Raw genomic sequence first — 14,422 nt, forward strand, 5'->3', positions numbered from 1 at the left:
ACCTGAGGAACTCTGTTTACTGGTGCAAATATTAAAACAAATTAAGTGCCCATATTTGTACCAACAGTTCTTATGCATCCACCTTTTCAGAGTGCATGGAAAATGCCAGGTGCCTACCTGAACACTCAATTTCTGAGCAGTTATGACTAAATCCTGCAGCAAACAAAGTTTGAAAAGAAATGCATCTGAATAACTGAAAATATGGGGGAATCACAATACACTTAGTTGTTTAATCCACAACCAAGAAGATCTAAATTTGTCTTTTTTTTTTTTTTTAACCTGTGCGTAAATGACCAGTTCATCCCAAATACTCCTGCAGTCACAGCATCATGTCTCATCTCTGCCAGATCAGCCAGCGAGGACCATAACTTCTCAAGCTGTATCTGTAATGAAGTTGGTACTTCCTCTGCAGGTTAACCAGAAAGATTACTAGCAAGCTAAACCAATTACCTGTGAGGTGGATTGAGGTAAAAAGAAAACCCAAACTCATCAGAAAATTCACTGGGGTAGTATGTAATCAAAACAAAGCTTTTAGGAGGTCTAAACTGAGATTTGAAGATAGGAACTTTTTAATCTAAAGCCTAAACTTTAGATGACACCTGATTGTATCCCAGGCTATGTGTATTGTGGCACAGTGAGCTCTACCTTATATAAGCTTAGGACTAAATTTAGGTTAAATATATAATTGCAAAGAATGAGGGACAGTGAGAGACTTGTCAAAACTGTACACAGCAGTTGCAGGCACCCAACACAGCAGCTGGGGGCCTTTGGGAGAACTGGAGATGCAGTCCCCTACAAACACACAGAGGATGTTTAGACTGCCTTCAGATGAAACTTACTTGTACTGTCCGTAATATTTTCTGTGCAATATACAATATTCAAAGACTAAATGTCAAAATGTCCAAGTTAGAAGCATTAATGACTTTTAAAGGTATATATTGCAGCTGGAAGTAAATGTATTTACTATATAGACTGCAGGCATTAATTCTTAAAGTACATATGCTTTCTCAGATTATCCAGGAATATATAAAGCAAAGATCTGTCCCAGCTTGAGAAGTGATATGTTCTTTTCTTCCTTTGAGCTCAGCAGGGAGAGAGGGCTGGAAATCCTGGTTTTATTTGTATTTATGAACAACCTGAGGCATTGGTTGTGCTAAACTAGAGTCTGATGGGTGTAGGGGACTCTGCTGGTTTTAGCCGCAATAGAGTTAATTTTCTTCACAGTAGCTAGTATGTGGTTGTGTTTTGGATTTGTGCTGAATACAGTGTTGATAATACAGGGATGTTTTAGTTATTGCTGAGCAGTGCTTACATGGAGTCAAGGCCTTTTCTGCCTCTCACCCCACCCCACCAGCAAGCAGGCTGGGGGTGCACAAGGGGCTGGGAGGGGACACGGCTGGGACAGCTGACCCCAACTGATGAAAGAGATATCCCACACCATATGATGTCATGCTCAGCATATAAAGCTGGGGGAAGAAGAAGGAAGGGGGGCACATTTGGTGTGATGGCATTTGGCTTCCCAAGTAACTGTTAGACTTGACAGAGCCCTGCTTTCCTGGAGATGGCTGAACACCTGCCTGCCCATGGGAAGTAGTGAATTCATTCCTTGTTTTGCTTTGCTTGTGCACGCAGCTTTTGCTTTCCTTATTAAACTGTCTTTATCTCAACCCACAAATATTCTCACTGTTACTCTTCTGATGCTCTCCCTCATCCCAGCAGAGGGGAGTGAGTGAGTGGCTGTGTGGTGCTTCATTGCCAGCGGGGGTTAAACCATGACAGGGACTTCTACAGCAAGACTGCCAAGTTGCTGGTGCTTGGGGAACAAACCAAGCATCGTACTCACTGTTTTGCAGATGTTATGTGGAAAAATCTTTTAAACCTTTGTATCTGAAAAGCTACTTTTAGTTCTCACTTTAGTGTCCCTTTACACTGCCAGTGTGGCATAATGGCTTCACTATGGGTAAGGATGTGGCTGTGGTGCTAAACAAGGGAAAAAGGAAAAAAATGTTGTCTGCCTTTCATTATTTTACTTCCTATCTCAGTCCTTGGCCCTATCTATCACGGCTCTTGTAGCATTTTTCCCTTTTTACATATAAGGTTTTGCATATAAAGATAAAACACCCATAAGCACCCGTAAAACTCCCACACGATCTTGTCTCCTTTGCCAGTTGCTCTTTCTCACCTTTCTCTGAGTAAACTGCATTGGAAAGCAGCCTTGCTTAGACACTGCTGAGTGCCACAGCCTGGCTGAGGGAGGAGGCTACAGTTCCTTGCCTTCCATCAAATTGGAATAGAAACATCAGGTTGCCAGTACCTAAGACACATTCAAGTGCATCTCATTAAAAGTGTGCTATAGAGACTGGACAATGACGATGACAAAGAGGATTCCATAGAGAAGGGACGGAGGAAGATGGAAATTAAAAACTAGGTGGGAAATGTGCTGATTTTAAGCTCTTTTCCTCTTGAACACCATCACTTCTTGAGCCATAACATGTAGCCCTTTGGCCACTTTGCATTTGCTGCTTGTTCTCAAGGCTGTGTTATAAACTTGGCTTTCAGTTTGCTGCCTGCTGAAGGAGCTAATTATAAGAGAGAGGTGAGAGTCACAGCCTGCTCCTCACTGGCCACTAGCTGTGACAGGTGACGGGGACTTATGGCCACAGCACCCGGTCCCTGAGGAGGGAGAAGCAGGAGGACCCTGATGCTGGCACACCAGCTCTCAGAGACTCTGGCTATGAAAAAGCAGGGCCAAAGAAAAGATAAATGACATTGTTTCCATCTGTTGTGATACAGAAGCTTACACCACAGAGAGTTAAGCAATCTGCTCAATGTTACAGGGCATGCTGATAGAAACCTAACCGCTTACTCCAAGCCTTCACCTGGGATGCTATGAACCCCATCTTATTTTTTGGGCTTTAAGTTTCTGCTAAAGTGAAACAGACTATTGTGCAAAAACAAGCAGACATTTTTGTTGGCAAGAATGAGATTTTCACAGACACAGAGCATATTTAAAAAATGTGGTTCAGCAATAGTGACAACTATCACTGTTTAACCTCGAAAACATAAGAACCCCTCTAGTCCACAAGTGCTACCTCTGTACCTTGACTTATCTGAACACTAATTTTAAAGGTGTAAACTATTTAATAGGTATAAAGGATAGATATAGATACAGTTATAAACACAATAATATCATACTTACCTGTAAAATTTTTAGACACGATTGGTATCTGCCACACAAAGGCAGTTGTATAAGAGAGGCAGAAAACCTTACTCCTGTCTGTGAGGCCTTTAAAGTTTCCACTAGGATGAAGGGTGCTATAAAAATATTTTTAAGCCTATAACTAGCAAAAATGACTTCATTATGATCTCATGTGCTGCCAGAGCACCAATTAAATTGACTTGATAATGTTATGATTAGGCTGTACTTTTCATCAGTTACAAAGCTCTTGATTGAAGAAGAGATTTGCAACATTGAAAGAAATGACCTTGTGATATGGATTTTTATCAATGACTTTTTACCTTGCTGGTTTCCAATTACATGACAAATAAATAATAGTACTTGCAGCTTCTATTATACTTCTGAGGTTCCCAAAGTACTCTGCTGATTAATTAGCTTCACAAGAGCTGTGAGAGTTAGATACATGTTATTCTGTCCTCATTAACAATTCGGAATTCAAATGTGATATCTTTGCCCCATTCAAATAAATGGCAAAAATACTCTTGACTTTAGCAGGGGTAGGATTTCACTCAGAGTTTAAGCAGTTTGACCAAGGTCACAAAATCTGCAAGAGCTGGGACATCTCTCCCTTCTCACCACCACTGCAGTTAAAGCCATGAAGTAACTCTGGTAAAATGTACCCCAGATTTGAACTACACTTGATCCTGTACTTCCATCATCAAAAAGTCACCTTTAAAGGTCATAACATACTAGTACCAACTGGATTAAAAAAAAAAAGAAAGGCAAATTGACATAACGCAAAAACATTTGATTGGTAAAGAAAAAAGAACACCTACTCCACAAAGCATCCTCTCAAGTCCCTTTCAGTCTATAATATAAGAGTTAGAAAACACCTGTTTTTCAGTATTTATATGAAAATACACAATGAATAAACATGTATTTTTATTAAATATGTTCTAATATTTGCCTCAAAATGAATTCATAGAAGATCAATGCACAGTATGGCAGTCTATTCAAAGTTTCTCAGCTTATACTAAGGCAAATTCAAAGCAACTTAAGCTATTACATGAAAATAAAGAATAATTTAGAAAGAAATATTTTTACTCCTTGACGCTTTCGAATGTGTATTTCATGGTTATAGTTCTTTCTCAGAGCTAACTGCTGCTTGGGATACAGTGCAGGGGGTGTTCTCCACACTGCACTCCAGACTCCTTTGAAGGGTTATAGAAAAGAAGGACAGAAAGACAGTTTGTTTTTCACGTTTCAGTTATGGAACAGAGTCAAGAAAAAAAAGATCTTTCTGGAATCAGTCCAAAAAATGTGACAGCTAGAGGAGTGACAGCTCAGCTGTGTTTCTTATTGTCCACCAGGCAGGCTGGTTCCCCATCGGAGGAGAAATGGAACCTGGGCTACCTTTTTATTTTTGGAAAGTATATGTCACCTTACACCAACTAATCCTTTGCCAAAAGAAAAAGCATGAAAAACTTCTTCCACTTCAGGCATTACAGCCAAGCTCAATGCCTGTCCCTGAGTTTGAGCTAAAAGAATTATGATAGCAACCCTAGCTCATTTCTTCTTTCTTTCTTCAAAAGATATTCCAAGGATATTGTGATGGATGTGAAAAAGACTCTTTCATCATCAATTGTCAAATGTGGTCGGAGTGGTGGAATGTAATTCTTGCACTGGTTCTTCTCTTGTAGAAGCAGAGGAGAGAGACCCTAGAAAGGGAAAATGCAACCAGTGCAAGAGGTGCATCTGCATGGAGTACAGGAAAGTGACACCTTCAGACATTTAGTCACCTACAGGAGATGTGACACTTGTGGCAAGAAAACCAGAGAGAACTGGGATGACCTCCAGCACTGACTGCATGGTATCCAGCGTCATTAAAATGCTCCCCCTCCAAACACATTACTACAAAGCTGAGGATTTCTAAAACCACTACAGTTAAATGCAGTAAATTAGACTGTGCTAACCAGAGCTGGTTAGTCTACGCAGTACAATAAGAATTATGTGGGCAGGCTAACCCAACTGTGACCTGCATGGGGATCCCCAGGCTTGTAATGCTATGGCAGTTTCAAAATGAAACCATTCTTTTAAAATAGCTTTACTCTTGCAATGCCTTTTTATTATAATAAATTTACATTATTATAAGTTTTCTATATATTTTATATATAATATAAATTATAATAAGTTATGTTATAAACTTATTGCTACTATAAACCCATGTAATTTCATTTGACTAGGATGCATTTAGTGTAGTAGCAGGAAGAGGGAAAGAAGTGTACAATCAACAATTAATCTGGCTGCCAGCTCAATAATAGCAAAAAAATGAAGCAGGTTTTCATGGTATCCACAAAGGCTCTAGGCAATGCTAACCTTGTGTCTTAAATTAACACTTAGAGGCAAAGCAAAGCATAAGCCATTTTAATGTTGTACACAAGTGGCTTTATTGGTTTTGACCCATAAATGCCAAATTTTGCATAAACCACAGTGTAACATAAAAACTTCTTTCAAGTTGCCTTTTGCAGCCGACTTAGAAGTCATGTACTGATCTCCATAGATCTTAGGTGGAAAGTCACTGATCTTCATCATCCAGGAATTACTCTTAGGCCAAAGGAGTTCTCCTTAGTGCAGCATTCCCCAAATCCATGTGCACTGTAATTTGGGGGGTTCTGGCATATATCCAGGCTATAAAAAGCAATGTAAACTGGTTATGCCGCAAAAGACTACCTGTACACACAGGTAGTCACAACATTGATAGTGGGATTCAATGATACTCCTGTTTATGGACGCAAAAATGAAGACAAAGTCTCAGAAGGCTCTGTGTTGACAATTCACAGTTCAGTTTTAGTAAGTGGAGATACTAGTATCACAGATATAAAAATAAAACAAATAAAATAAACCCACAGGATTTTCAAAAGTTTTTATTTAAGTTCACAGAGCCCGGAAAAATCCTGAAGATATGCCTGTAGAAAGACAAGTTACTACCTCCTGGGATATTAGCAATAAGATTTATCGCCTTCTTCCAAAGACTCCCAGCAAGAAACAGTGTCCAACTGAGTTTGGAGAAAACAGATAAAAGATTTGACCTCCAGTCTGCAATAACAGCAGTGGACACTGAACTAGATTATCTGGCCAGCAGGGTGAATTAGCTTGACCACTAAGTGGACGTGATTAAAATCAGAGATGGACGGACTTTCTAGCAGACAATAAGAGAAGAGCAACATAGATCACTCCATTTCACGTGTCTTCTGGCATACCATGATTTGCTTTTGGAAGAGTATGTTGCAAAGCTGGGCACAAATAAATCATAATATCTATCTGTCTGCAAAGGCTGCAGCTGAATAAGTAAAAAGACTTTGTGCATGATTAAATTAAAAATGGAAATTTGATTTTTTTTTTCCCAAGGAAATGCAGCACAATACAGAAGACACTAAAAGAGAAGCAAGAAGTAACTCACATGTGGCATGTATATAAAACTTTTTTTCTTTATATTTCTGCATTGTATTTTCTGTCTCTTCTCCCTTCACCTATACTCTCCTCCTTTATTGAATGCAAACTCAAAGAAGCTTAAATCAAATATACAAAGTCACTAAGTTCAAGCAGATTTGAAATTAGGTGAAGAAAGTTCACTCAAACTCACAGACTATATTTCTGGCTTCAGCAATTCTGAAAACAAACATAATCTGTATCCATAGGGGAAGAATCCGAAGCAGCCTCTGATAGCAGAAATGTAGATCTAAGTCTTTTTAAATGTAATGGATTTTAATAAACTTTTCTTAAAATGTCCTTTGACTTCCTGTTGGCCGCTAGGTGGAACGGGACAATACAACCCTCACAAATTATTATTTCAAATATTTTTTATATCGGTATTCTTACAATCATTATTTCATTATTATTCAAGACCTGCAGTCAAGATTATGGTTTATAAAAATGCTAGGCTGTGATAGTTTATGAGAAATAATATTTCTGTACTGTTTCTTTTCAGTTAATGCTTATGGACCACCACAGCCTCTAACCATCTACACCCCAGCGTGGATGTTGTGTCTCTTTCTTTCCAGTAAAGGATTCCATTCTTTCATTTGACCAAATACTCTGATGATCTGTTGCTCACTTCTAATCAGAATTTGCAACATCTATGCTAAAATGAGGTTTAAATAAGGATCATACGATGCATAGTATTCATCTGAACAAATATATGCAACCAGTGTTGTTATGTTTATCATTAACGTAGCACCATGAAGGGCAATAAAATAAGTTGAGGCAGCCAAAAATTTAATACTGAAGTGGATACACACAAATTATAAAGCTTGACAGCTCATACAGATCCAAAGAAAATTCTAACACTTAAGATATATAAGGTGATGCTTCACAATCCATCCAAATACTGACAAATATTTTGTCTAACTCACATTCAGATACTAAGTAACTTGAAGCTAAAACGTTTTACATTACAAAGAACATTAATGGAGGGCTCTTAATTTAAAGATCCTCTCCCTAGAAAAATGGTCAGTGACACTGAGCCACGTTGTTATTTCCAACCTGCGAATATACCTGGTGAAGCTTTACCGTCATTAGTGAAGATCCAGTTCCCCAGGTGTGGAGAACATTATTTTCCTAGTTGTAGCACAAATGGAGGGAGAACAAAGGTGTGGAGAAGAAACCAGGAAAAGGGAAGTGTATGAACTGAAGTAGGAAGCAAAGGACTGTGTGAATGAAGGGGGGGAGGGGGAGAGCAGGGGGAAAGAATACGTGTATGAGATTGTATTAACAGTCAAAAAAAAACCACATTAAGATGAGAAGTATTATAACGAATAAAGTGAAATCGAGAAATGATGGGAAATTATGCTGGTGAAAAAACAGGCTGGGAGCTGTAGAAGAAGAAAAGCTCTTTGGCCTCACACATCAGTCCTAAGTGTGACCTACTCTTAAGCACAGAAAAAAAGTGAAAGCTGAATAAGCCAATGATGTTTATAAAATCTGTAGATAGTTTTCTATGGATATAAGCTGGGGTTTTGGAGAAAAAATAAATTTCATAAGCAAACACATACCTATGTGTAAGCACAAACACTGAAGCTCTGGGATTTCAGGTGTAAAAATCAGCTATCGGGGTAAAGGAACTAAAGATTATTTTAGCTTCACAATTCTCTGCTACCAAAGAGCCAGAACTTAAGTAGTTCACACTGCAAATTTTGCAGCCTAAACCAGGCATGTACAGCATTCTTATATAAAATTGATATAGAAATGTCATCTGCAAAATCTCTGCCTGCCCTGCTTACCCCTATACCAGAGTGTGTATGTGATAACAAAACAAACTGCAGCTGATTCATGCTGTTCCTGCAAGGAGAAATATTTTCACATCCAAACCTTTTCCTTTGCCCTTTTTTTTTTTTGTTGTCAGTGTAAGCAGCAGAAAGAATTCCTTCTGCTTAATCAAATGGTTCATTAACAACCAGTTTTGATAAGATTCTAATGATGTTACCCAAGTCGCTTGCAGCCTCACCTCATTTCAGCCCTGGAGGCAATAACGGAGGCATGAAAGTTTTAGGAGTTTCATCATGGTCATCATCATCAGATGTTCACTGGCTGTAGTGACCAGAATCATGAGGCTGTGTCAGACTGGTAGGAGGAGGGACAAAGCGAGAAATCCTGATAGTCAAAAGTTTTATGAAAGACAAGTCCTGAATTCCTGAGCTTGTTGTTGCTAGTTTTTACTTAGCATAAGTAAGAGAAATAAATGCTAATTCTTTTATATATATATCCTTATATATATTATAACACGATTCTAATCACCCTCATGCCAGCATGAAATAAAATTTAAATATTACATATTAAAAACAAAAAAAAAGTTAAGCTTTAATTATTTTTCTCTTTTCATTATTTTTTTCCCTAATAATTTCTTACAGTAGCCATGCTATTTACAGACAAAGAAGCATTTTTTCATCAAAAGGAATTACAGGAATTGCAAAGGTCCATAAGAATATGTAGTGATCTAGAATAGGACACATCTATTATTTAGCAACATAGCACCATAAATATATAGTGGAACAGGAAGAAAGTCATCTCACAGGTAGTAATTGTTGTCCCCCATACTAATCCACTACTTTGTAATCTTATACAGTCTGTAGAGTATTAGAGAACCTTGTAAAAATGTAAGTGACAGTTTCAGAATTTTTTTATAGTTTTGTAAAATAAATCTCCAGTGGATTTACTTCATAAAGCTAGATCAAAGCTGATGTTTTTAGCAAACAACACTCATAATAAACATGATAACGGGCTTATCCCTTTCCATATGTTCTTACCCATTTGTTTTTATTTTGCTTTAATTTCAATTTTGATGGTTTTATTGAAGTATCATGAAAATACATACATACATACGAATTTACAGGGAAAACACCATAATACAACATGTATCAAGTATGATTCCAAAACCTAAGCACAAGTACTGGTAGACACATAATTATTTTTGAAAAGCATGCGACTGCAGAGGAATGTAATTGGTGGAAGAAGGAAACAGTATGTAAAAAGGGGCATTCCCATTATGTGCCCTAACTGGAAAATCCCATCCCTATTTTCAGGCCAAAGAACCTCCACTAAAAGGATTCAGTCCTTGCTTTAAAGTATTGTCCTGATCCTTGTCCCATGGGACCTCCCATGGGGGCCCACAGGGGCTCCATCCCAAATCTCCACCCACTGGGAGATTTGGAGAGAATGACCATGGCCTTGAAGATATTTTGATGCTGTATGCTGCTGACACATCTAAACAGCAGTCTGTTATCTTCTTCGTGTTAGAAATTTCATCAAGCTTTAACACCTGATGTTTCTGTGCTTTTTAGCTGACAACCCCAAGTAGAAGAGTCTGAAGTAATCCAGCACAGTGATAAACAAGCCTTGAATTACTGTAGCAAAGTCCATACCTGGCAGGAAAAGGCGCAGCCTTCAGCACAGCCTACAGGAGCAGAAAGCCTTCTTTCTATTTATTTATCTAGGATTAGGAAAATCAGTTCAGCACTTCAACAGTCACAGGCAAATGTCCTCTTTAGAGATGCTATAATCATTCCTTCAGTTCCTGGAAATATTTTCCCTCCCCACAGGCATCACTTCCATCATGCCAGGAGGAGTCTAACAGACTGTTCTTCCACTGAGTAATGTCTTTCAGCCACAGGGGCATGTTGTTGATGCCATTGCCTCTTCCTGACAAGAAGGAAAGAGAGTTGAGTGTGTCTGTACACTGATTTTATAACTTCTAATAAAGCCATTTGAAGTTCCAGCACATATACCGAATGCAAGAGGGGACAAAGCTCAGTTTCAAATGCCAGAGTCCTTTGCAGAGAGTAACAAATGGCTGTACTGCTGGAAAAGGACAGACCTGCAGAACTAAACACATCAGTATTGCAGTTCAAGAGCTGGTATTGAGGCTATTCCCAATGTAAAACATTTCTTGTCTACAGTTTGCACACAGTTATCAGAAATGCTGGAATATCCTGAAGATTCTTAGGTTGTTTAGTGATTTCCTTCTGATCAAGACTTCCATTTAGTTGGTATAAAGAAATATGTGATATTCCTCAAATACAAAGATTCCATTTATGGGTGTACTATATTGTTTTTTTCTTTATGATTGATTAAATGGTTATTAAATTCCAAGGGTTTTTTTCATTTTAAAATTTTTATTTTCTAACAAGATGATCATCCTGTTATAAATAGAGACAGTAGTTGACTGTCTAGGTTTCAGACCCAGACATTTGACATTGAGATGACAAATTCTGAAAATCTGGATATAGCAAGTCAAATTGTTACCTGCACCAACTCATGCTAAATATGAAACAGGCAAAAACTTTTTGCATATTAAAACTTCTTATAAACCAGCTGGGGTAAGAAAACAGGCCTTCATGTATGGACATTCACATAATTTTGCAGAAGCCATGATCCTCCTTGATTAAATACAGCCATTGAAGGACAAATAATTTGGAAGAAAACCTAAATCCATGTAGTCAAATATAACTAAACTGTTAATTTAGAACTGTAGATTTCTCCTTCATTAAGGAATAGTTTGGAATTGTGATGTGTAATTGTTTCAGGATCCGAACTCCTTTTCTTGCATGTATATGTGGGGACAGAGGAACTTGAGGTTAAGGAATTAGCCACTGCAAATATTAATTACATTACTTCAGCAGAAATGATACCATATTTGTTACTAGTCAATAAAACATTATATTCCTCATTAGAATTAAGCTGTATAATTAACTTCCTTATTCTTAATACTGTGATAAAAAGATGCTTGTCAGGATGGAGCATAAAATGTATTTTACAAATAATCCATTCTGTAATTGGATTTTTCTGAAAATATAACCCTTTCCCTCTGGTTTAAAATTAGTATTTATAAACACAAGTCTTGGTAAATATAAAAATGCAGAAGTCTAAGCATGAGCAGTGTTTTTCGTTCTGTTCCTCTTTTCCCCTCACTCTTCTGCACCTAAGAGTATTTTCTTTGAGACAGAAAGAGGGATGCAGGCTGAATGCTGAATGCAATCTTGCAAATGTTTTCTGGTTTTGCTCCCTCACATTTTCTTTTTCAGAATCCTAATGTAACACTTCCCTGCACTATCACTTGTTAAAGCCCCGGCTCCTGAACTGTTGTATTTGGCCAGCAATTAAGAAGCTCCCTGCATGAGAAATCCTCCTCCTCACAGAATTCTTAGCCCTCATTCCCTAATGTTAGCCGAGCAAAACGGTATATCTTTATACACACAGTGCAAGCGCCAAGAAATCAATTCTCAGTGTTTTCCTCCCTTTTACACTTTTAAAGGACCGTGATCAGTTTTCTGCCTCGGTTTCTTTTACACATAGCTTTAGCTTTAAGGCGGTGTCTGAGCCCTTCCCCTCTCCCTTGGAAGAAAAAAAAGGCAAAACAAAACAGGTAGAATTCCTCTGTTACTATTAACACCTAAAAATATGATCATGAAACAAAAGCTTTGCTCCTCTGTCCAATTTGATGTCTTTTTCATGCTGCCGCAGTGATGGCCAAATAATTGGTTGTTCACTTGTGTCCTTGTCTCCCCCGACAGTTCCACAGATGCCCTGAACAATGCTCCAAAGACTGCTTTCAGTAGGGGCAAATCCTCATTAATCATTCCTGGCTGACAGCACAAGGGAACACCTGCATCTGGTGCAGGGACCAAGCAGTGGCTTCTGGGAGCACGCATTAAAAAGACCAACCAATTCAAGTTGTGGGAGAAGGCTTCTAATAGCCATGTGAAAAATCTGTCTCTCGCCGGATTTTCCTTTCATTAAATATCTAAAATTAGACCTGTGGCTCGTGTTGAGATTAAAACACCAATGTATTCTAAGCAAATCAGGAAACGAACAGTACTGTATGCTATGATAAATGGCTGCTAAATTCTTTATGTCTAGATCAAGCAATGTTAGCATTAAATACTGATGAACTGTCACATAATTTTCATTTAGAAATGACTGCACTTTGAGCTTCATGTCCTGTGGTGCTCATAAATATTTTTCCCTGCTATATTTCATAAATAGACTACACTGACTATACAGATATTTTTACCATGTAGCCCCAAGTCCGTGCTGTATATAAACTGTTTTTCTGTGCAAGCACATCAACCTTTCTGTGCAAACTGTTATCAGAAAATGTTCATAGTGCAAAAAGGTACCGTGTGCCACCCCGGTGCCATGAAGTCGTGTTCCAGCTTCCTGTTAAAACACTGTCTTAACAGTTGTCAGGTTGTTTTAAATCGTTTTCATTGCATTTAGAGTAGAGTGGGGGATTTTCCTCCTAAGGAAAATAGGAAAGGAGTGAGGAGAGCAAAAAGAAGTTGCTGCTTTTTTTTTTTTTTTAATTTTGTTTTCATAAACATGAGATATATACTTATCTAAACATATAGGGCCATTAAAATCTACGGTAGGATTCCAACTGATTTCAATGGGCTCTGGGTCAGACCCTTAGGCCCCGCATCTGGTCTCTGATTAAATAAGCACATCTTCCCACATATAAACTGGAGAGAACCACCACAGGCTGGGGATTACAAATGACAAACAATGTATTTTTTTGCACATATGACTGAGCACAACCAGGCTTTGAGTCTGCCCATAAAATATGTTCACATCTCAAACAAGAAAGCACTCGGCTGATACAAAAAGTATCTTTTAAAAGGCAGTCAATTATCACCTATACACCATGGCGAAGATTTTAGCAAAGGTCAGAAGGGGGAGCAAAGGAAAGAAGTGAGGCAGTGATAAAAAACTACAGAAGTCTCACCATTAAAACACCACTAGTGCTGAGGTGCTCTACGTGGTGTAAAGGAGCATAAACCACATCTAGGATACAAATTACAAATTTAATTTGAAATATATTTTCCTGCAAGCTGATACTGATGGAATTGATATAGAAAAAAAAATTGCTGAAACAGAATTTTGAAGTGGCTTTTTTTTACCTTTGATGAGAAGGAAAAGTTTGCACCTTCATTTGCAAAGTAAAATCATATTCTGTACAAGCAAGAATATAGATTGCATGCAGCAGCTTTACAGAAAAAAAAAAACAAACACTGATGACCAAGAGAAATGCTATGACCTGCCATATTTGAAGAATGAAGAGTTGAATATGCACACCTATATACCTTAGAAGTATTTTCATATTTTATCTTCATATGTGTAAATACTGGTTTTTTACAGTTATTGAACAAAATTTTAAAGATATTTATCTTTTGCATTTCACTGCCAGTTACAAATAGTGACATTTGACAGAGAAATACTTGCTTCCTACAGAATGCAGTACCATCATCTGCACAATATGAGAAATTATGCCATCTAAATGCTGTGAGTTAAGGAGACAAATAAGAGCAGCCAGCACAATACAGACTCCGATTTGGCTTACTCTCTGAATGCTACCAACACAGGAAGTCTTGCTATTTTCACTACTACTTTCTACTGTGCTTTCATAGCAGCAACTAAAGCATCTGTTCTTAATAATTTCATCCAGGTGTGGCAGAAATTTGAGTTATAACAGATTAGTTTATTTTAAGAATAATATTTTCATAAGCTCTGTAAAAATCGCAGATCTTTAAAGTCCCTCTTAGGACCTTTTTCAAATATGTAAAGAAGTCAGGTAAATAAGTGACTGTGTAGATGTGATGCAATTATGTTCACATCTGCTTGTGAGGTTGGTAAATATGCTGACACACATAGTGGGCATAGGTATACGTCCTTAGTAATGTACCCCAGTTATAG

At 37.9% G+C, this 14,422-nt stretch overlaps 1 long non-coding RNA gene across 1 annotated transcript in view; it reads right to left on the reverse strand.

Annotated features, from left to right (window-relative positions):
* Positions 1-7,893: 7,893 nt before the first annotated feature.
* The window catches only part of LOC135312629 (uncharacterized), a 154,054-nt gene continuing 147,525 nt past the window's right edge, over positions 7,894-14,422 (reverse strand). Inside the window, exon 6 of the long non-coding RNA XR_010372260.1 lies at positions 7,894-10,372. This is a non-coding gene — a long non-coding RNA (uncharacterized LOC135312629). The remainder of the gene's footprint in view (positions 10,373-14,422) is intronic.

Source organism: Phalacrocorax carbo, chromosome 3 (assembly GCF_963921805.1).
Source record: "Phalacrocorax carbo chromosome 3, bPhaCar2.1, whole genome shotgun sequence".
NCBI lineage: Eukaryota > Metazoa > Chordata > Aves > Suliformes > Phalacrocoracidae > Phalacrocorax > Phalacrocorax carbo.